Source organism: Mercenaria mercenaria, chromosome 1, assembly GCF_021730395.1.
Source record: "Mercenaria mercenaria strain notata chromosome 1, MADL_Memer_1, whole genome shotgun sequence".
Lineage (NCBI taxonomy): Eukaryota > Metazoa > Mollusca > Bivalvia > Venerida > Veneridae > Mercenaria > Mercenaria mercenaria.
In genome coordinates, this window is record NC_069361.1 from 66846438 (window position 1) to 66870402 (window position 23965).

Sequence of the window (23965 nt, forward strand, 5' to 3'; positions counted from 1 at the left end):
TCGAAAATTCGATCTAAATTCCAAAAACACAAGAAATTTAAGCGTTTTCAGCCATTTGTTACCGTTTTACATCATAAAGAATAGATTAATGGCATTTCCATTCATTTTCGAGGGCTTCAGAAAATAACATGTATTGCCCCTTATAGGCTGAACACCACTAAATCCAGCTGTTCTTTATTTCATATAAAATCCACTCACTTCATAACGGTGTTTCGACATTTTCTAGCATATCAGATTTTCAGAGACTTACATTCCCATAAAGAGCTAGATCGCTACTTTAGAAAAACAAAAAGAAAAGGGGGTGTTAACTTTTATATAAGAAAACTACAGTTCGTTAAATACAACCCGCTGAATTTACTACTTTTTGCTTCTTTCAATTTCTCTTTTCGTGACATTAAATTCTTACGCCGCCATTTTTATCTAACATGCGATAGGAACATGCCGATTTCATTACAATGCAAAGTGATACATACTGAAGCGCGGTAGGGTAAAAGTAAGCACGTTGCTGCCGAGAAAATGCACAAGGAAAGGAAAAAAGATTAGTACTATTTATATTTGGACTACTTGTGACTAGACCTGCGGAGGCTTACATTCTATTTGGTAGTGGTCAGCCTATATGGGATACACTTTTATTTTGGACCCTGTAAAGATGGTAATGAATAGTTTCGGAATGATAAACTGAACACAGTGAATAGTTTGTAAAAGGACCCACGATATTGCACAATAGATTTTAGTGAATAAACAGAAAGAAATGGCAAAAAAACATAAGAAATGTATGTAATGCAACTTTTTATGTGATATAAAACAATGTTATCTGTCTTTTCTCTCTTTATTTGTAGAGCAGAGAGTATTTTTTTTATTTATAATTTCGTCAAAATGTTGATCCGATTTATTGATAAGGGAGGTTACTCTGTAAAAAACAAGGAAGAATATCCAACAGTGAAAGCCACGTTCAAAACACGCAGCCTCCCCAAAGACACACACGAACAACCCTCTCACACAACACAGAAAATGAAACACCAAAGGACAAAACAAACAAATATAGGAACACAGTGGGGCACCGCCTTGGAACGGTCAGTGGCAAAACCACCACTGGGGAGTTTAAACCGGTTTATGGTGCACCTAACCTCACTCTTACCCCCACCATGTTCCAAAGTTACAAGACAGTGTAAATAAAAATAATCCCCGCCAGGTGAAATCCTAACACACGTAAAGGCAACAGAAGGTATGTTATGTAAAATACAAAGATGCCCTTGTAAATATAATATAAAAATGCAGTCCTTAAGAACCTAATACGCATATACTAAATGCCTTTGCAGAAGACAGAGCAACAAAGAAAACACCCTTAAGGGCCCGACGAAACAGGCCAGAAGACGGAAATCAAAATAGCTCAGTCCTGGTGGGATTTAAGAACTACTAATCATAGAGTCCTCCACCTGATCCGACAGACAATCAAAGAGGAAAGCGTAGCGTCCAACAGTAAAAGGGTTGAACACCAAACATGCGGTGTGTCTCAAAACAGTTGGGTCATAACCTCTTTTCATAAAACGTTTAATTACTTTACTAAATACAAATGGAAAATTGCCATGACCCCAAATCTTACGAAGTTTGTAAACCACATCCCCATAAAAAGCGGGTTTTGATATACCTTCCCGCAGAAGTGAGTTTAAATTGCTATTGTATTTTAAAACCAAATCTGAATTACGATAGTAAAATTTAGAAAAGTATTTACGTAATTTGTAATAACGGTAGCCCTGTTGAAGAAGCTTATTTGTAATAAGTAAGTTACGTTCATTAAAATCTTCAACATCACTACACGCTCTTGCAAATCGAATTAACTGAGAAATATATACCCCATAAGATGTAGCCTGGGGTACATCTCTATCCAAATGTGGGAAATTTACAATACTGAAATTAAAATCATCCCTCTTGTCATAAATTTTGGTATGTATGAAATTTTCGTAAATAGAGAGATGTAAATCTAGAAATGAAGTAGTATTATCTGAGTTGTTAGTTTTATTTAACTGCAGCTCTCTGGGATATATATTTTCCACTAACTGATCAAAAAACGGATTATCCATATTAAGTATATCATCCAGATAGCGTGATGTATTATTAAATGCAGTAATAATGTCTGTCTGTGTATCTTGAGAAAGGCTCAACATAAAATCTCTTTCATAATAATATAAAAACAGATCTGCAACAAGGGGTGCACAATTTGTTCCCATGGGAATGTAAGTCAAGTTTTCTATTTCTGACCTTAGCATGACCTACTTACCTGTCTAATTTTCTATAAATAGAACACACCGCAGATATACCATACTGCAACGCGTGAGGTCTATTGCGGACAAGGGAGCGTTCATGTATTTTACAATAAGTAAACTTCGAAGAGAATATTAAAAAATAAAAATACGGAAAATTACACTTTGCCTGCATAAAATTCCTTGAAAACACGTATTAACAAAATAAATAAAGGAATCAATAAGCATATATATATATGTTGAAATGAACGTAGGAAGTGCCGCTGTTAACTTATTTTTAATCTTTTGTCTTATTTTCTTTGTTGATAGGTACAGTGATGTAATTTCAGAATGCGCACGTTTTTACGTTATGGTTACCTTAACTTTGAAGCATAGAGTTTCCCATTTGTGACCACATGTACAACTGGTCAGAAAATTTCTAAATATTTTATAAACTCATCTTGATTCCTTGATTCTAACCTTAGACTTTTTTTTTTGCTTATGTGTCAAAAACTTATTGTTTACAGATATTCACTGTCAACTAAGGTGTGCAATAAGGGGCCATCATTTGGCTGAATTTGTCAGTGACAGGTTAATACTTCTTTAAAATATGGTTAGATCGAAATATCAAAAGCCATGGGACCGTAAATCTCAAATAGATTTCCTTGTTGAATTAATATTTTCATTAATTTTATATGTCTAGTCAGTTGCTCTGGTTGTATTATATCTTGTTACTTGTTTCTTTTTTCTTTTCATTTTCTTACTTTTATAGATAGTTTGTTTTTGTATCTGTTCATTCCTGTCTAACTTAAAAAAAAGAAAAAGATTTTCATTTAAACGTTTTCTACACTTTGGCAGTGAGTTATTATGCTTGCTAAATTTCTTGTAATATTAGAGTTGAATCTAGACACTGACACATTCCTAGTAACCTTACGGTTCAACGAGGACTTCAAGTTTACCGTTCATTCCTGTCTAACTTAAAAAAAGAAAGATTTTCATTAAAACATTTTCTACACTTTGGCAGTGGGTTATTATGCTTGCTAAATTTCTTGTAATATTAGATTTGAATCTAGACACTGACATATTCCTAGTAACCTTACGGTTCAACGAGGACTTCAAGTTTACCGTTCGTCCAAAAAAAAAAAGAAAAAAGAATTCTTTGATATTCCAAAAGTATATAAGAAAGATTCATAACATTTGCTTTGTGAATAGGGGCAATTTAGAGATTATTCATGTTATATCATTCTTTTCTTGGACAAAATTTTTGGTTGTTTTGGCAACGGAAAATGTATAATCTGCATTCTGAAATCTATAATGTACGTGACTAAGGTCCATGAAACTTTATTAGTGAATAGAAAACACTCATTACATTATGTGATAATAAAGATAATGGTATCTGTGAACCACAACTTTAAAATAATTATCTTTCATCATTTCCTCATTTCCCAACAAACTGCATTTCTGTGAAACTTCATACACATGCTCCTGCATATAAGAACTTTTCACAGGTGCTCACCTTAGTTGGTGAAATATTTACTCTAATTTTGTATGTAAAGGGACCCCCTACTCGCAATGTCAGTGTCATTGCAGGTAGGGGATTTGTATTGCATGGTAATGCTTTTCTAACATGCTTATTCTTCAAGCTTTTAACAGTTTATAACATATATTGTATTATGTGCTAATGTTGATAATTTGTAACCAGTCAGAATAACCAAACTAATAATTAGGTGATTTCTCATATTGCAATAAATGTACTTCAGACACAACAATTGGCGGCGTCTTTGATGCTTGCATCAATGCATTTCCTTGTTGTATCTGTAATGTTTTAATATGCTAACTGAGTCCGTTTCAGACCTTGAAGCCGTTGTTGCTATAAATTATTGCAAGAAATATTTACTTCTTAGTTTATAGAAATATTAATTGGATTTTCTAAAAATATTAAATTCGATTATAACTCCAAAAGTAAAATGGATACCAGTACAGTGAATATACTTTAATGGAACAAGTACTTTACAAAATGATAACAGAAAATTCTAGGACCATAAAACTGTCATGGAATTAAAAACATAATATACATTTTTATATAAATAGCAAGAAACATTCCTTTTTCTCCAGAGGACTTTTTATGAACTGAAAATGTTTTAAAACAACATATGTTGGATGTTTTAGACAAATGTTAATACAATTTTGATTTGTTGATAGAGTGGAAGTTTAACGCACATGGGATCAACAAAAACAAAGTATTTAGAGTCAAACCATTAAAGTATACAAAAGTGGGAGGGCGTTAAGTCGATTTCTTTTCGCACAGTGGTCTCATTTTATAACCATCGCATGGACAATCGTTCCATCTGTAGTCAATGACTTCCCGTAGTCCTGCACAGTCTTCATTGCCAACATTGTTTGGTTGACCAGGTCCCCAGTCCGAGAAAGTCGGGCTTTATTTGTTTGTATCATACCATCGCCAACTCCCTTCTTGTGTCTTGTCGGTCAAACCAATCCATGCGCCATGTGAGGCTGAAAATAAGTTTGGAATATTTAATCTAAAGCCAGAATGTAGGGAGTTTTGTGCATTAATGTTTGCAGAAGCCCACGGGGAATGTTTTTGACAGAGACCGAAGGTTTGAAACAATTCGGGGACGTATAAATTTGCAAATGTTCTATTTGAAGTGAATGAAGAGGTTCTCTTTGAGATTGTTTGACATAAAACAAATACATTATAGCCTTTGTGTATAACTACCTTCGCAAGCCAGCTGTATGGCTTTTCACATGACGGGGCTCAAACTCACTGAGTCGACATACAAGTGATTCGGAAAAAGCGACCTTAACTCAGTCGCGGAGGCCTCCGTGGATCCACTATAAATTGTAAACGTATCCAGTATGATACATAAAAAATTATTAGTCAAACGTTTACCATACAGTCTCCACCAGGGGAATTACTTCCGACTCCACCAGCGGATTAGTTTATCTGGACTTTACCACTTTCCACCATGGTGTATTAGTTTCTGCTCAATTTACCAGTCTCCATCCCTCATTTTGCAAATGCTTACCTTTAGTTTTCTTCAGGAAGTTTCTCAAGAAGGAGTACTCGGAGTAAGTCTCCAGTCGTGTGATATAAGCACTACGGCTGATACAGTAAAACTGGAAAAGGAACGATGATATTGTATTAAAGTTATCATGGTGAAATTCATATCTATTACGTTCTTGAAATTAAGAATATATCATTGAACAAGACTAGAAAATTGTTTGAAGATTGTTCTATTTTTAGCTCTGAAAGCCATGTTTTCGTGAAATCGGAATAATTTGAACACTCGTAGTAAATTATAACTCGTGGAATATTTGAGTACATTTATCTTTAAATTGGGCCAGTAGTTTCTTAAAAGAACTTATTTCATAATATCAATTGTATAATTATAGGAGAAAACGACCACGCTCTTTGTTGGCCATGTTCGTGACGAATCAAAATGATTTGAACGCTTTTGGTAGCAACATCAAATAAAGAAGGGTATTTTAATTTTTAGCGGCAATCTCGATGGCCATCTTGAATTTTTCCGGACCGAACCATGATGCGACACCAATAGCCTTGATTTTCTTACTCCCAAAATGTTCCTCTAATCATTTATAGAGAAATTTTCTCTGGACCTCTCATGCACACAGACACCCTCTGGGTCTGGACTATAGAGGGTGACACAAAGATTATTTGTGTTAAATTATTTTAAAGTCGGACAGAATATTTTCATCAATATTTTTTGATACGTTTCATGTCACCAGAAAGATGGAAAGTTAACAAAAGCGATTATCAACTTTCGGTGAACAGAATCACATACCCATGCCTCTGAAAACGTCAGCAATGTCTCATATCCAATATAGTAGCAATGGTCGTCATATGGTATCCATCCATTTTGGCAACAACCTAAAAACATAGTGACGTAGAGAACAATGTTCCTCACGCTAACGTACATCGCTACACAGGAAACTGTTACACCAAAAAGTAAGCTTGCACCGATGTGCGTTCAAACAGCTTATATACATTGGCACCAGACCTGAAAGAAAAAAGTCCTACGTAGGAGATACTAAGTCAGGACACATACATTCCTATACAAACATATAGGAAGACAACCCTATATATTATTCTACGTTGAAATATGGCAGTTACATTTTATCCCCTACGATTGTAATCTTTAGATTCTACGTCTGTTCCAATATGTCGTACATATGCGACTTATTGCAGTGCATTGAAACGGATGTAAACAGCATAACATAGTCACATATTCATATTTATGATAAAATGATAAAATATTGACTCATGCTTGCGGTTTTTATTTCGAAGAAACGTGCTCAGGTACGCCATAACGACGTGACGTAATACACAAGATGCCACTGACCGCTGACTGGGTCAGATAACAAAACCTCTCTGCATGTTCTATCTGTTTCAAAATGTAGTTTATACAGTGAGTGCAAACGTTTTGCTAGGTTAGAATCTAAATTATAAAAGTGTTCCTATGTTTTATCAGAGGATAAAATGTAAGTAGTCGTTTGTATAACTCGTGCTGCACACTCGAGGTTCAGTTACATTGTTTCAGCAATCCAAACTCCTACCTGCAAAATATGGGAAAATATTTATCAGTGTGGGGGAACACGTGACCTGAAATGATGCGCAACACAGATAAAATGGCCGCCACGGAGCCAAATTACACGGAAAATGCGAGGTTAGTGACATTTATTCTTATCCAATTTTTATCAGACATAGCGCAGGCTTAGCAGCACAAAAATCTCTTTCCGACGGTATATCTCCCAAGCTTTGCTAGTTTCTTATATTACCTCGAGGTTTTGAACGAGTCGAGAACTTTTCCGAAATAAAATGTTACGTTACTTCACACGTATAGTTAACAATTTATCAAAAATAAAGATTTAAAGAAAGAATTGTTCAAGCTTTTGCAGATGTATGTTTACTTTATGCAAAAACACATGTCGTTTATCAATACTTTGACGTTATGACTTCAAATATGAAAGATATTCATGAAAATGATAAAATGGTGCCTCACACGTAAATATTTTCTGATTAAAGAAGATGATGCTTAACACGACCGTTTTTAATCATACATTTTATATGAATTTATATTCATTTGCTGCTTGTATATTTTACAGGAACGTTTCCCAAAGCACACAAACAGTCTGAACACACAGAACGCCAAGTGCCATTTGTGTAGGAGTAGTCCTAGTTCAAAATCAAGCAATAAATGCCGAAACGAAGAAAGCTGAAAGTTATACCTGTCCATTTGGCTGCTCATATTGAGTTTGGTCAAGTGTTTGCAGTATACACCGACAAATCTGTTTTAGGACAAGTTTAAATACTTATTATAACATTTATGTTCAAACACCTCGCGCTAAAGCTATAGCAATTATGATAATTATTATTATCTATACCGTTATCGTCATAATCTTCCACTTGTTCTTTTACATAATTATCATAATAATAAAGATGATAATCTACATACTTTTACTTGATTAACCAGTCAAAAAATTGTTATTTCTCGTTTACATTTCTTATAACTCTTGTTGGTTGCGGGTTTATCCCGCTACCAAAGTTAAGTGTGTTTCTGACAATCATGTAGCATCTTTATTTGATTCCAAATCACATCCAAAGGATGTTCATGTGCCACACAAAATAGTCCCATTCATGAACAATGCGGATGAATTATCAATGATCAGCAGTTCTTATTCATCCTCTATCCATTCACAATGGCCATTTACATGTATATAAGATCTTTCAATTATAAGGTATTCCAGCCCATGGTTACATCACTGACTTCCAGCTGTCAATTAAGATAAGTTCATGTAAGGTCAGGCAGAGTTTATCTTAGATATGAAGCACACTAGTATTTGTTTCTTATATATGTATATTTATAGATTGGCATTTAAATGAAAATAAATCTAGCAAAACCCGCAACCACCAGACATCTCAAGGCTTTGATTTTTATTTAGGACACACATATTTAGTTCTGAAGGGTGTTAGATACTACACGGTCAAAGAAGTAAAGAAGATCCAAGCTTCAACAGGAAATCTGTATAAAAAAGAGACTTAAGATGTAAGGGTGGAAAAAGGCATGAAAAAGGAAAACAAAATGCTACTAACATGAAGCAAGGGACTGTAATAATTTGTAGTCTTGTGTTTTGGAAACGGCAATTTGATTCATTACTAACTTGCAATATCATACTTTTAGTGTATATCGGTCTCACTTTATCTAACAGTAAAGACATCATTTATCTCTTTCTCAAACGAATTAGATCTATGTTCATATGACGAAATAGAACATAAGACATGTTACTTTCAATATTTGATTAAATACGTGAGGATGTGTGTTATTTTTTGTAAAATACTATAAACAACAATAAAATCACAGGTGAATTGTTGTATAAGTTTTATTTCAAAAGAGCATGAATAAAATTTTATCTGTATGAAAAACAATGATTTGACAAAAAACATGATGTCATATTCTAAAATGTAAAACTAAGGAGTGCTGCACATTCCATTACCTGATTTACCTCTCATGAACAGATTCAGTCCAACCGAGTCTGCTACAATTTTGCTTGGTTTCATTCAGTGCTTCCAGACGATCTTCTTACAGATTTTATCAACTATCTTAACAGCAATCTTGAAGTTCCATGTCGTATTTGAAATGTGTTGTTGTATTTTCTTGTCCCTAGAGATCATTGAGTCGATTCAATATCTCTGTAATAGAATTCCACTTAAGTCGGTGCTAGGGGGCGTAAGGGGTATTGCACAGTAGCCACTTCCCATTTCTTCTCATGAACAGATTCTAAAAACCCGAGAAATAGACATTTTCTCTTAAGTATGCTTGTCATTGTGCTCTGAATGATCAGTATGCCAATTTTGGAATCACAACACATCAGCGTAAATCCGTATGCAGTGTAAGGTTCTTTTGGTATTTGCCGCCTTCAGTCTTTTTTTCTTCATCTAAAATATTCAAACAATATAGTTGCATCAATATTTTTGTTAAAAACTAAGAATTTATATTCTGATTTCAAGGCATTGAGAAACACCGGTAAATGAATAAACCGCTTACCGATATACTTATTTTAAAGTACTTCAAAATTATTTAGTTAACAAATTTTGTGATTAAATTAACACAATGTTATTATTTATGCTTTACCTTACAGATATATACAATGTGGCCTACTTGTTCTGTTATATCAAATTTTATATTCGTTTTTTTTTTCTTTTACCTCTAAAAGACAACAATGGGACTCATTATTCTTTGCGATATGCAAGAAAGCTTACCTATGTGGTGTTGTGATAGCCTTACTGCAAAAGGTATGTCCTTATCTTACCTTATCTTTCTTTCCTGACTTGCTGTCGACTTAGCTTTCCACATTTCAGTCAAAGATCGTCTATGCTAAAATATCAATTGCAAAACAACTGTTGTTGGGATGAGGGCTCATACAGACATTTATATAACAAAAAAGCGCAAATCACTACCTAAATTTCAGTGAATGTCGTACAATTCCACTGCTGAATAGCTCGTGCATATATTTTTTTCACGATAAATTCTTTTTTTAAGTCGTAGCGCATTGAAAAGTATACGTTTTTGAAAGTTAAATGTATAAAAAAGGCACTCATGGCTAAAACACATTCAATACTTTATAACAAAGGAATAAAATTTATAGGGACCGGTCAGACTTGTGGACTGTTTCATTCACATGTCCCCAAACTCCTTTGTTACTTATTAAGGATCATATTGTCACTTCTAACAAAGAAATGATGTTCCCAAATATTGCACTCTTGTTTCATTTTATTGAAGACTGGGAATTTTCAATCAAACTTTTTCGAAATAATAATTGTAGTTAAAAGCAAAATGTTATAGCAAACTAATAAAAAAACGTTCGTGTTAAGCATAACTATCTTTTATCAGAAAATATTTACGTGCAACGCATCATTTTCTTATTTTCATTAATATTACTCTTATTTTGTGACGTAGCATCAAAATATTGACAAGCAATGTGCATTTTTTCATAAAATAAACATACATTAGCAACAACTTGATCAATATCACCTAGAAAGCTTTATTTTTGAGATATTATTAACTATACGTGTATGGCATCGTACGATTTTATTTGGAAAAAGCTCTCGACTCGCTCAAAACCTCGAGGTAATCTAACAGACTAGCAAAGCTACAATTTAGGGTAATATACCGTCGGAAAGAGATTTTTGTGCTGCTTAGCCTGCGCTATGTCTAAAAAAAAACGGTTGCATGTAAATGACACTTACTTCGCATTTTCCGTCAAAGTTTGTTCCGTGGCGGCCATTTTATCAGTGTAACGCATCATTTTAGGTCACGTGTTCCTCCACACTGATTAATGTTCTCTTAATTTACCTGCACTGATACTCGGCAACAGGCTTGTTACAGCAAACAACAACAAAATGAAAGTCATCATTCTGTCCGGCGGATGCAAAGTATCTAAAAAAAGGTAGACGAGACTTAGTTAAAAGTAACATCAATTTCAAAACTTTCTACTCGCTATATACATCTATTGCCTTGGCTACTAAACTAGTGCGCATGTTGAAACTTCTTGCAATTCCATGAATCGAATGAATGGCGTTTATTTTCGCATAAATAACATTGGCGTAACGATATCAAGGATTGCAAGCGCACTCTTGCGTCATTTACAAAAAAGGGACATGAGCAAATAGAGCCGTTTGAAATATTCTCTCAAAATTGGACACCAAAATTTCAAAAAGAACATTAAAATGTAGCTCACGGTAAATATCAAATCTGAATCGGCACGACCATATGGTTTTCATTGGATTTAACGGTATTATAGAAACTTGGAACTGTATTTCTATCGGAAGGTGATTAACCGTGGACAGGTCTTTTTGGCTGTTCTATTTAGATATTAAAATGATCGATATCCTGACATATATGTTAATTTTCCGGTACATATAGAAAGCAAGCAACTTATTTTAGCAAGCAACTGTAAAAAAATTGCAAATATGAGAGAATTAAATGCTTTTTGTGCGTTTATACAGGTATAAACCACGTTTGGACTTCTTGCAAAATCATTCGAGAATCGCTAGCAAGATTCATGTATTTGCAAATAGTCCCAATGAGTTTAAAGCCGGTGATAGTGGGTGTGAGAGGTGTTGAACGGTTCATTACTTCTCACGAACAGACTCAATCAAACCGAGTCTGCTATAATTCTGTTTGGTTGCATTGTATGCTTCCAAAGGATCTTTTTACAGATTTTATTAACTATCACAACAGCAATCTTTAAGTGCCGTGTGGCGGCTGTTAATAGTCTCCCCGTACTTGGATTCGGTGTTGTTAAATTTTCTGGTCCTTTGGGATCATGGAGTCCATTCAGTAGATGTGTAATAGAATTCCGCATAAGTCGGTGCTAGTGGGGAGTGAGAGGTGTTGCACATTTCATTACCTCTCATGAACAGACTCAGTCAAACCGAATCTGCTATTATTCTGCTTAGTTGCATTCTATGCTTCCAAAGGATCTTTTTACAGATCTTATAATACCCGTATAAACCTACAAAAATAGCATTTAATTCTTGAATATACGCTTTTTTTTCTTTCCATTCAAAATGTGTACGTAAATGTAAATATTTAGAAATAAACATAAATTTAAGCCATATAATTTGAGTGGATAAATGCTTTGAATCCCATATAAATAAGTCGGCATGCTTGAATTGAATAACGTATTCCTTTGCAGTCATGTTATTAGTACATTGTAAAACGTTTATTCACGTAGCTCTGTTGTGGCAACAATCGGAATGGTATAGAGTTTTCAGCAACCAGTCCAACATTTATCAAATGATCCCCGTCCTATGTCAAGGCCACTGGAACAAGACCAGAAAGAGAATGCCATTGTAGATGTTATACCCTATCCCCTACAATGTATTGGCATTTTCTTTCTGGTCAGCTCTGGCCGACATATTCACCGTATGGAAAATAAAAAAACACTTCCGGTATTTACTAAAGACGCCTTATATAATTGCCAGTCCGTAATATGTGCATTGGCCAGTCTATAGTTCAACACAGCTTCACATGGCCAAAGTCAGTACTTCAAGAATTATTTCTGATGTCTTTTAATATGGCTTTCTTATGTATAGGCAAAACTATAGCCATCGGTCCTTCAACTTCGGGCAAATAGTTCCAACTAATGCAATAGAGAAGAAAATTTACGAATAGTTTCAATACCAAGGATTATGAACATTTTTCTTAATTTTTTACATATTTCCTCGTTCTGTTCAAAATTTGTAAGGCTACTCTTTTTGTATAGATCTGTCTTTATTCAAAATAATATGAAATGTAGTACTTACATGTTAGTAAAAGACTTTAACTGTTATTCTGTATACAAGTATACTATATACTCTACTTTTTATTCCTGTTTCATTACATGCACCCTTATACAATCAATGATATTTTTGACGCAGATGAAGGTCTTTTCAATAGTGTACCCGGAAAATATTTTTGTTTGGTTAAAGTTTTGTCATCATGCAATCTGACTACTTATGGGGATTTTTATGAAAGCTCAATAAAAATAACGCAGTAAAGTTGCTTCTGTGACCCAAGTCCAAGGTATGAGATAAGCCAAAAAATTGTATACAAGATAGAATCTCAATTCCGATGCACAGTCACACAAATTCTTCCTTGTTCGTGAAACAAAGACAAGCGTGTTATTTATCATCTAATCTTTTTTTTAAAATGTGTCTTTGAAAATAAGAGGAAATATTTTTAAAAAATGTTTTGTTTCAGATACAAATCTTAGAAAAATATCTGAATTCTTTACATTCATTGTGTATTTTGTACAGACAGATAGAGAAACGTTTGTTTTCGTATCAGTAATACCAATGGCGGCCCTCGCCGCGACATTGCACGCCATCTGACGTAATTCACACAAAAATGTCGTCGTTTGAAAAAAAAAATTTTTTTTTTGAGACATTATAGATCTAGCTAAAACTCATTTTGACGACGGTAAATATCAAAATTGAATTGACAATGATACTATGCGATTTTATCGGAATGCGAATTACAATTTAACATGAGTGGGGCTTGTTGAAGTTGAAAACGATCGATAGTCTATTATTTATCTTGATTTCTGAAACCACCTATTTATAGAAATATCAATATAAGAAATGTACGGTGTTCCGTTAGGGTCAGCGCTTGCTCCCTGTGAACGCATCAAGCGCGAAAGTACGACGGTACGATGGCAAAGCGCGACAGTACGATGGTGACAACACAGTAGGCCTACGATGGCGAATCGCGACAGTACGATAGTGCGAACCGTCGTCCATTGTACTGTCGCGCTTCACCATCGCAGTGTCGCGCTTCGCCATCGTACCGTCGTACTTTCGCGCTTCGCGTTCACAGGGAGCAGGCGCTGACCCTAACGGAACAGTGGACCGTATATTTCCACGCCTGAAAAGAGAGACTGTTCTTTACTGTTTCTTTTTTTTCAGTTCCTCGCTGATCTGTTTTCATTATTTTCATCTCATGTATGCTTTGTTCAGCAAACTTTGCCAGCTAAATACCAAAAACAACGAATGAACAAAAATGAAGACCATTTCGTCTTTTCATGTGACAATCTGCGAATAAATTTAAGTTATATTTTGTGTTAATTTTCATGATTGATGAATGTCTATAGTATTTTTGTAAAACGAAATTTTAAACTCTCCGGTGGTAGAACGGTTTCTACTGAATCCATGAAAGAGATTTTGTTTGTTTTGACAATGGAGCAAATAATTAAAACAAAAAGCAATAGCGCTCTATTGTTAATTACTTTAACGCACAAGAACAATTACACTATAAATAGAGATCAGTTTTACATTACTCAGACAATGGCGGTGAAAATGATTATATTGTTGATTGTTTACAGACATTGCTTCCACTTTAATCAATGTATTGAAAGTATGAATACTAGTATGTTACTTAAAGGTTTGGAGAAAGCATAATTTTGTCCTGATATAGTTTGATGGAATTAATTGTTTAACAGGTAATACGATTTTCAATGAAAATTATACTCTCTATTATAAAAGAGCTCATTTTCTCTTTCCAATTTACACGTTAAGTTTTAATTTAAAGTCTTCATTTTTTTACTCCTGATTTATTCTAATTATATAAAGATTATTTTGAAAATGCACTTTTAACCCTGTCTTACATTTCAGTTAAGCATTATTCTTCATTAAGTTTATACTGTTTTAAAGTTAATAGCTCAACATTGACCCAGTGAGACTGTCGTGTTGAGCGGCCTACGCCTTAACCACAAGACCATCGTTTCCATTCAGTATTTTCAACATGTGAAAATTTTTAAACAGTTTAGACAAGTTAAACACCTGAAATTTGCCAAGTGTTATTGGTACATCACTTTGTTTAGTAAACTTTAGCCATTTCTATAGACTGGCATCAGTCGTTAGAGTCATTAAATGTAAAGCACTTGGCCATAAAATCCTCTCTGATAGCACTTTCTCAAAAAAAAATTATAATATCTCTTGAGATAAGCCACTGTAAAAGGGAGCCACAGAAACGTTGATTTTTTTAAAATAGAAGGGGAAATGTTTAATCTCAACAGACTGTGTAAGTCGACCATTTCTACAGAAAGGTCGTGTATGAACATGATGGTACTTTTTAACTCTCGAATAGTGTTGTAATTGTCGGGGTCACAGTGGCACAATTTAGGTCATATGGCAACTGTCCACTTTTAATGGCGGAGCAGTGTCTTATGTTACCCTCTGGGCATTATTGAAGATTTCGGTAGACATGTTAGTGGAACCATCGATATTCTGCAACCTAGATGGATAGCTTCCTCACGTGACGACTCAGGCAGAGATCTTTCCACCGAGTGTAGGTAGAAGTGTCGAAGTTGGTAGTCAGTCTGAACCACTTTCCCACAGAGGCCCCAGTATATTGTATTGTTGAACCTCAAGACAAGAAGCCACTGGCCTTAACGAGATTCCAGCCTTCGTCTTGAACAGCAACTACTACACTAGCCCACACCTTAGTAGAATTACGTCAAATATTTCTTAACCAAAGCAAAGTGTCTGAAAGCCGGTGAGAGGCCTCTGTAGTCCTATTATTAAGAAAGGCATCCGGTATTTTACTACAGATTAGTTTCCTTGACGTTTATAATATGTAAACTCTTGAAGCATGTAGTACACAGCAATGTTATGTAGCACTTTCACAAGTACAACGCACTGCATGGTGACAACCGTTATGGTTTCCGTAAGCGCTGCTCTTTGACACACAACTCCTTACAAAAAAAAAACACAGGTCGCACAACACAACAAAAACGAAAATGTTGCAGGCTCGGTTTGATTGAGCCTATTCACGAACGGTAGCAGAAATGCAAGCTACCATCCATGCCCTCTAGCCCCGGATTTAGCAGAACTCAACATTTACACATGTAATAAGTACTAGAATGTAATTTAGACACACTCGCAGATGTATCCATACGGCGGTGCACATGGAACCTTCAATGATGCACAGAGTGAAATTCCATGAAAAGCGGCGTATGGTCCCCAGTTAAAATATGGTGTAGCCCTAAACGAGAAAACAATGGCCAGAACTAAACATATTGAAATTTAGAGAGGGGATATGAGGCTATGGAGCCTGTGGAGCCTGCATATCACGGAAATTGCCAAAAGACAAACTTAAAAAGCAGCCACCATATCCAATGGTGATTAACCAATACCCAAAGCCATTAAAGCGGGAGTATTGGAACCACCAAAGCAGAAATGTTCAAGCTGAAAAATTAAACAATACACTAACGCAACATAATGTTGAGAAAACAGGGCAAAAAAAATCAACCACACTAAGTGTGCTGTTATTTTAACTGTCCCTCGTTACCAAATGTTTCCATGTCCGCCCTTTTGAAAAAGTTTCTTGGAGTCACCATCGCTTAAACTCATAATTGGGATAAACATGCGGGCTATATTACAGGCAAAGCCATGCATTTGGACATTCAACAGTTTACGTGAAAACATAAGGAAATGTCACCTGTTAAGAAAACGTCATACAATAAAATCTGTGAAAAGTTCCTTTGGAAGCATAGAATGCAATCAAGCAAAATAATAGCAGACTCGGTTTGATCAGTGAGTCTGTTCGTGTCAGGTAATGTAAAGTGCAGCATCTCTCACGCGGCCTAGCACCGGCTTAATTAAGCGGAATTCTATTACAAAGATATTGAAAGGACTCGACCCGACCCTTACGTGAAAATGCATCCGTCGGCTTGGACCCACGCCAGAAAAACCATGCTAAAGATATTTAGCAGGCTCTGTGGTCCATTTTGTCAACGACTATAATAAGCATCCAGAATCTGTCTCTGATGTGATCAGAGACCACAACTGTGTCATTTGAATATTCAAAAGCACAGTCGACCGTCCAAGAGGCGGTGGATCCAACAACCATGAATACATCTATTGGCAAACTCTTTCTCATTCCAAAGGTAGTACACTATCTTCTCCTCAGTGTCTGCGCCCTATTGCCTCGATTCCTTCATGTCACTCCTTGTCTAAAAGGGAGCAACCAATTTTAGCCAAACATTTTAGCTGATAAACTTTCTTAATTTTGGTTTGTCTTTGCTGGAAACAGTAATCTCAATGATTCGAAATAAAATGCCACATCCGAGAGGAACGTGTTTATTGCTAAATATACCTCTGTCAACAAATGTGGTACGTGGTTCCGGATTCCGAATAACGAATACTAGTGTTTCTATCTCCACCCAGAATGCAACTTTGTTTACACACGAAACAAAATGGAGGAAAATGTCAAAAATATCGATAAAAATTCTACAAATATTCCTCCAAAAATCGAATATGTGCGTCCATTTGACAGGTCTCCAGACAAAGATTTTCACCAGCGCACGGAGTATGAGAAAAAAATTATATGCTACAATCGTGCCATGAAAGTTAAAGTGAAAGACAAAATTGATCGACTTCAAAATGAAGTTGAAGAAAGGTGTGTCATTTATATTTTCTCTCCTGTGCCACTCTTTAAATAGATGCACAGGTTTACAGAAGAATGTCATGTTGCTAAGACTTACAGTAAGCCAACAACTCTGATAGTCCAAATAAGAGTCAAAATAATTCGAAGTTTAGATTGTTTTATATTCTAAACGTCAAAACTTGGAAGGACCAAAATAATGGAGGATCAATCACAGTACACAGTCATGTATAGTTATTGGTTTTATCACTTGCGCAGTGTTTTCCCTGACGCACAAATCCTGCTTCATAGTCGCACTTTTCTGAGAAATGACCAGTATAAATAATTTCTGTGCATCACAGTGAACACATGCAATTTCTTGAAAATCTAAATTGAGCCAATTTTGTTTACAAAGAGCGATTGTCCAAAAATGACCAAAATAAACCAAAGCTGTAGTTACATAAAATGCAGGGCTGTCGATTTTTGCACTAATTTTATTCTATATCTATTTGAATCATCAAGAATTCGTGTTAGACGAAATTTGAGTTTTTTTAGTTAACCTCTCTTTTTGATTTCGTAACTGCTATTGAAAGTCGTGTTATCTTTCATTGCATTTTTGGAGAGATTAATGATGAAGAAATGTGTAAAAACAGTTTTATTACTTATTTCGATATCAATATAACAGCAAAACATCTGATCATCAAAATATTTGTCTGGCTATTGGTTTACCCAACAGGGAAAATTACTTCTTTTTGTGACCCCATTTGAATTTGAGGCCCCATGGAACCCATATTTTACATCACAATGCTATGCTGATTACAACATCGGATGCAGAAGAAGCTGAAGTTTGTGCAGTATGGGCCTCATTTATGTCAAATATTTTTTTAGGAAATAATTGAGCCAAAGTATGAAAGTTTGTCCTGCAGTACTTCAGCAACATCTGCGTATATCTATAATCAGTATTACTTTTGTTAACATTTTGTTTTCTGCTAGAAATGTTAATAGACTCTGTAATTCATTGGCTAGTTCCTGCAGTTTTACTGTTTTTACTTATATTGGGTCAAAAGGCATGTGAGTGATAAGGTCATAATTATAATTAAAATTGCACAGTTAAGCAAGACCTGTGTACTTTCTATTTAGCAAATTATTAGTGTTTTGAGGCACTTGTCAAAAATCTACTTTAGTTTTTTAATATAGATTGCAAAACCAAACACAGTTAAAATTTGGTTTATTCGTGACATGTATTGTATAAATTAAGCATGTGTACTGCAAAGCTGTTTAAATTCACTTATTAGTTCTGGGTTAATTATACTAAGTTTAAAGATAATCATATTTTATTACTATATATATGTAAATATATTTATCATATAAAACAACTTTTCAGTCTCTTTTTATTCTGTATACAGGTTTTAATAAATTCACTAAAGTGCATTGAGGAAAGCTATTGTGAACCTAGTTATCACAATTTTTATGTACTACTTATACAAGTGAACATAAACAAACCATTCAAGTGTGTGTTTCTTTGTACACACATATATAGTAATTATTTACAAAGGTATGTAAAATATTTTGTTGCATCACTGGGGGTAAGGATATATTCAAAATGGAAAAAGATCATTGCTCATTTCAATAGAAATGAGAATGAGAAGTGTCAATAAAGTCATGTTTTTTTTGTTCAAAAACTTGTACAGATTACTAGAATACATCAAGAAATGATCTTTTACGATCTTTCATTAATACGCTCTTTCAAAAGTCTGGCCCTAGCTCAGCTTTCACTTATTTGATTATCAGACTAAATATAAAGATGTCTGATGTTATGAAGATATAACTAACAGATATCATTGTTATGATTTCTTTAAAGGTGGATAATCAGATTTTGGCCATGTAACAGATTTGTTCGAAACTTTAGCATCTGATCATTTACACTCATTTATGTTCACTAAACACTTAATACAAATTAGATTTTCACTGGAGGTATTTTTAAAATTTCATTTTCCTATCCTGGTTGCCCAACCAAGATAGAGTTATTTTATCATAAGTATAAATTTGATAAACATACTTTGCCGAAGGAAATGTATAAATATTAGACATATTGTAATATATTTGTAAAATATTTGCATTAAAAATTATGTATTTGGATGGAATTCATTAGAAACGCAAGTTTGAAAAATTATTATTACCTCCCTTTGCCTATCTTGGTTGCGCAACCAAGATAGATTGGAAATAAATGAATTCAGAAGCTACACACAGCTTTAAAACTTGCATTTTGGTTCAGATTGTTCAATAGTTGATATGCCTATCAAATGCAAATGTAAAACAAGATATTGTATCGGAATAAAAAGAAATACCCAGCTTTTTATATACTTTTTATATTAAAGGGGAGTAATTACAAAATTTTGTAAAAAATAATAAAATATACATTTCAAATAGGCCGGACATTAAAACAGGCTTGTAATGCGATCTGCATCCGATTTCCTACCATTTGCGCTATATTTATCACATTTTACTCAAATTGATACCGTCACCCTGCCCCAACCAATGAACCGAATCGGCGATGAAACCCCTCAAATTGTAGATCAGAATATTACCTTCAAGGATATACCTTCAATAATAGAGAGGGGCAAACATACAAGCCACAGCAGCCGGACATTAAAACAGTCTTGTAATGCGATCTGCACCCGGTTTCCTACTATCTGCTCTATATTTATCAAATTTTACTCAGACTGATACCGTCACCCTGCCCGAACCAATGAACCGAATCGGCGATGAAACCCCTCAAATTGTAGATCGCAATATTGCCTTCAAAGATATATCTTCAATAATAGAGGGGGACAAACACATAAGTCACAGTAGCCGGATATTAAAACAGGCTTGTAATGCGATTTGCACACGGTTCCTACCTGCGTTGAGTCGTATACGGATGCGTTGCGTTTTGTGAAAGCTGAAATTTAAAAGAGAAAGTACTCCAAACTGACGTCGCCATCCTCCCTTAAACACTAAACCGATATACCTTCAATAATAGAGAGAGGCAAATATAACTCATTTCTCAGAGACCCACATCTTAATGTGTTGTGTTCTTGGGGCCTTTCCTAACATTTAAACTTTTGATACCACCTTCACTCAGGATTAAAGAACTTTCCAATGCCTATAATAAAACTGCAAAATATATACCTGTTGCCCATCACTTTTGTACACTTTTTTCTCTTTAAACTCGGTTACCCTAGTCTGGCGGTGATTTTTTATTATTTTTCATGCAGAGTCTCAACCGGTAAACCATGCATATCTATCACCCAAAATGCATCATTCCAAATACTTTCAGCAGGGAATCATGGATTAGCATTTTAATTTATGAAATAAGATATTTTTAAACACATTTAACACATATTAAACGAATGGGAGACCACTTTACAACGAAATATATAGTGAGAAATTCCTTCATTTTCAACTACTCAGATGTCCTGTAACATCGCTGACATCTTAGGTTTCAGGACACTAAATTTTGAGGCGAAATGGCCCAAATTGCACATCTTGTCTAACCTATAATGTACTATCTGCAAAGTGATTGACCTAAAGCTAGTGTTTATTTTTAAAGCATGTCACCAGACTAAAATAATGATGAAGTTTCTTAGAACCGTTTAACTTTTCCGTAAATCTGAGCTGAATCTGGATGAATGGATGGAGGGATGGATGGATGACCGTTTCCATTTCGTCTGAAATCCGTTACACCAGAGTAAGGTTTTAGACCCGGTCGCCTACACGGAGCTAGGAAAATTAATTCAAGCATATATTTATTTTACATAGTAAGTACTCGTACGCACGAATCCTTAGTTCTATAAACATCATAAATAACAAGTTGAATATAAATGCCTTTATAATACATCTACCTATTTTATTTAAAAGCAGTACCCGGGCCACAATACGAAACTGGCCCATGCCACTTAGGCATAATCCATCAATCGGGAAGCCTCGGTCATCTCCGGAATCGTCCGTTAGAATTATGGGGGCAAGGGACAGTAAATTTGAAAACTCCACAACTCTGCGCTGATACCAGTGCGAAAAAAATCATAAAAAATCCAATTTCGACAAATTCAAGGCAATTGTTGAGCGAATGTCTCGCATAGACATAGCACTTCATTATGTGACATTTTCAGTCTGCCGATTCTGTTGCTTCTGTGATAAAAACGAGTAAAACGCAGGTTTCAGGACACTAAATTTTTAGACAAAAATGGCCCAAAATGCACTCCTTGCGCGACCTGAACCGTATTATCTGCAAATGACTGACCTAAAACACATGCATATTTTTAAAGCATGTGGCCAGACGAAAATAATGGTGGGAAGAAAAGTATCACATAACCGTTTACTTTTTCCGCAAATTTGAGCTGAAGCTGGATGGATGGAGGACCGTTTCCAATTCGTCTGACTTCCGTTACCTCAGGTAAAGTTTTAGACCCGGCCGTCTACATGGAGCTAGGAAAATCGATACATGCACATATTTATTTTACACAATAATCACTCGTACGCAGGAATCCTTAGTTCTATAAACATCATAAATAACCAGTTGAATATATATGCCTGTAAAGTACATATGTCTATTTTATTTAAAAAAAGTACCCGGGCCAAATGCGAAACTGACCCCTGCCACTTAAAGGTAGAGGTAATCAGATTGTATATCCATATGGTATGCCAGAAAATATTTTGTTTTTGTGGATAAAATAGTTTTCGGATAGGAAATGTAAATTCAATTTCTGACTTAAATGCGTATCCGGATGAAATCACAATATAGTTTTATTTCCTTTTATACTTGTTTCTTTTTAGCTCGTTTGATTTTTTCGAAAAAAAAAATGCATCTACGAGGTAGCTCTATTGTCATTTCTTGATCGTCGTCAGCGTCAGTGTTGGTTAAAAATTTTGTTTAAGTCCACCTTTTCTAAAACTCTGTGAAAGCTAACAGCTTTGAATATTTGCGCACTAGTTTATCATCATTAGGTGACTGTGTAGGCCAAGAACCATAACCCTGACCTGCATTTTGTCAGAGTTATGGCCGTTTTGTACTTCTGAACAGTAACTCTTTTCTTACATACTGTCCAGCACTTGCAAACGAAAGATGGCACCATTGGGCGGTGCTCTTGTTTAATGACTGCCATGGCATAAACTTGGTCTCGTTAATGAAGAATATGAAGTAAGGGCACTAGCCCTGAAAAGAAGGGTCCAGGGTCTGAGCCTAAAACTTGCCTGCATTTTTTCTTCTTAGACATAATACAGAAATATCTCCTATTGGATAACCACAAATCTGATGTTTAGTAAATAAATTCACAGTGCAGAAAAGAATAGCTAATTTTGATTATTCTGAAAATGTATAACTGGCCCCTATACGATGTTGTCACAATCAGTGATGAATTGTTATTTTATTTTTTCTTGTGTAGAGTGATCGGATTTCCAACATCGCTGTGTTTATTTCATCAATCTATTTTTTATTGAACTAATTAGGCAAGTTTTTTTCAACAAACGTTTGGCTCAACCTTCTAAATGGCCCCAACATTCAAACTGTTGACCTTAACGTGTTGTTATTTAGGCGTAGGCTTGGATTCCGCTATATCTTCATTAGAAATCACGAGAAATGGTTGTCATAACAATTATAAACCCGTGATAATCACATTTCGAAAATTGGAATCCCCTGGCTCGTAGGTCGTAAATCAACTATCTAAAATACATCTCGTAGATCGTAAATCAACTATCTAAATAACATTGAAAATTGGTAGACCTTCCTCGTAGATCAACCATTTAAACAACATTAAAAATAGGTTGACCTAGCTTGTAGATCGTAGATCAACTAACTGAAATGCGCTCACAATTGGTTGACTTAGCTCGTAGATCGTAGATCAACTACCTGAAATGCGTTCACAATTGGTTGAACTGGGTCGTAGATCGTAGATCAACCATCTGAAATTCGTTCAGAATTGGTTGATCATAGATCTACCATCTAAATTACATTGAAAATTGGTTAACCTGGCTCGTAGATATTAGATTAGCCTTCTGAAATGCGTTCAGAATTGGTTGACCTGGGTCGTAGATCCTCGATCAACCGTAGAAATTACATTCAAAATTGCTTGACCTGGTTCGTAGATCAACCATCTGAAATGCGTTCAGCATTCGTTGACCTGGGTCGTAGATCGTAGGTCAACCATATAAATTACATTAAAAATTGATGGACTTAGGTGGTAGATCCACTATCTTAAAAGCGTTTAGAATTTGTTGAACTGGTCGTAGACGTAGATTCACCATCTGAAATTCGTTCAGAATTGGTTCACCTGAGACATAGATCGTAGATCAACCATATACATTACATTGAAAATTGGTTAACCTGTGTGGTAGATCCTTGATCAACCATGTAAATTACATTCAAAATTGATTGAACTGATTCGTAGATCAATTATCTGAAATGCGTTCAGCATTGGTTGACCTGAGTCGTAGATCGTGGATCAAACATATAAATTATATTGAAAATTGGTCGAATTAGCTCGTAGATCATAGGTCAATCATCTGAAATGTGGAACGTTCAGCATTGATCGACATGGATCGTAGATCGTAGATCAACCATACAAAGTACATTAAATATTGGATTACCTGGATCGTAGATTGTAGATCAACCATATAAATTACATTGAAAATTGGTTGCTTTGGCTCGAAGATCGTAGATCAACCATCTAAATAGCATTTAAAATTGGTTGACCTGTGTCGTAGATCGTAGATCAACCAACTGATATGCGTTCAGCATTGGTT

General features: G+C 35.1%; 1 pseudogene; it reads right to left on the reverse strand.

The window, feature by feature from the left end:
• Positions 1–4218: 4218 nt before the first annotated feature.
• Positions 4219–12664, reverse strand: LOC128555247 (perlucin-like protein; annotated as a pseudogene).
• Positions 12665–23965: the final 11301 nt, after the last annotated feature.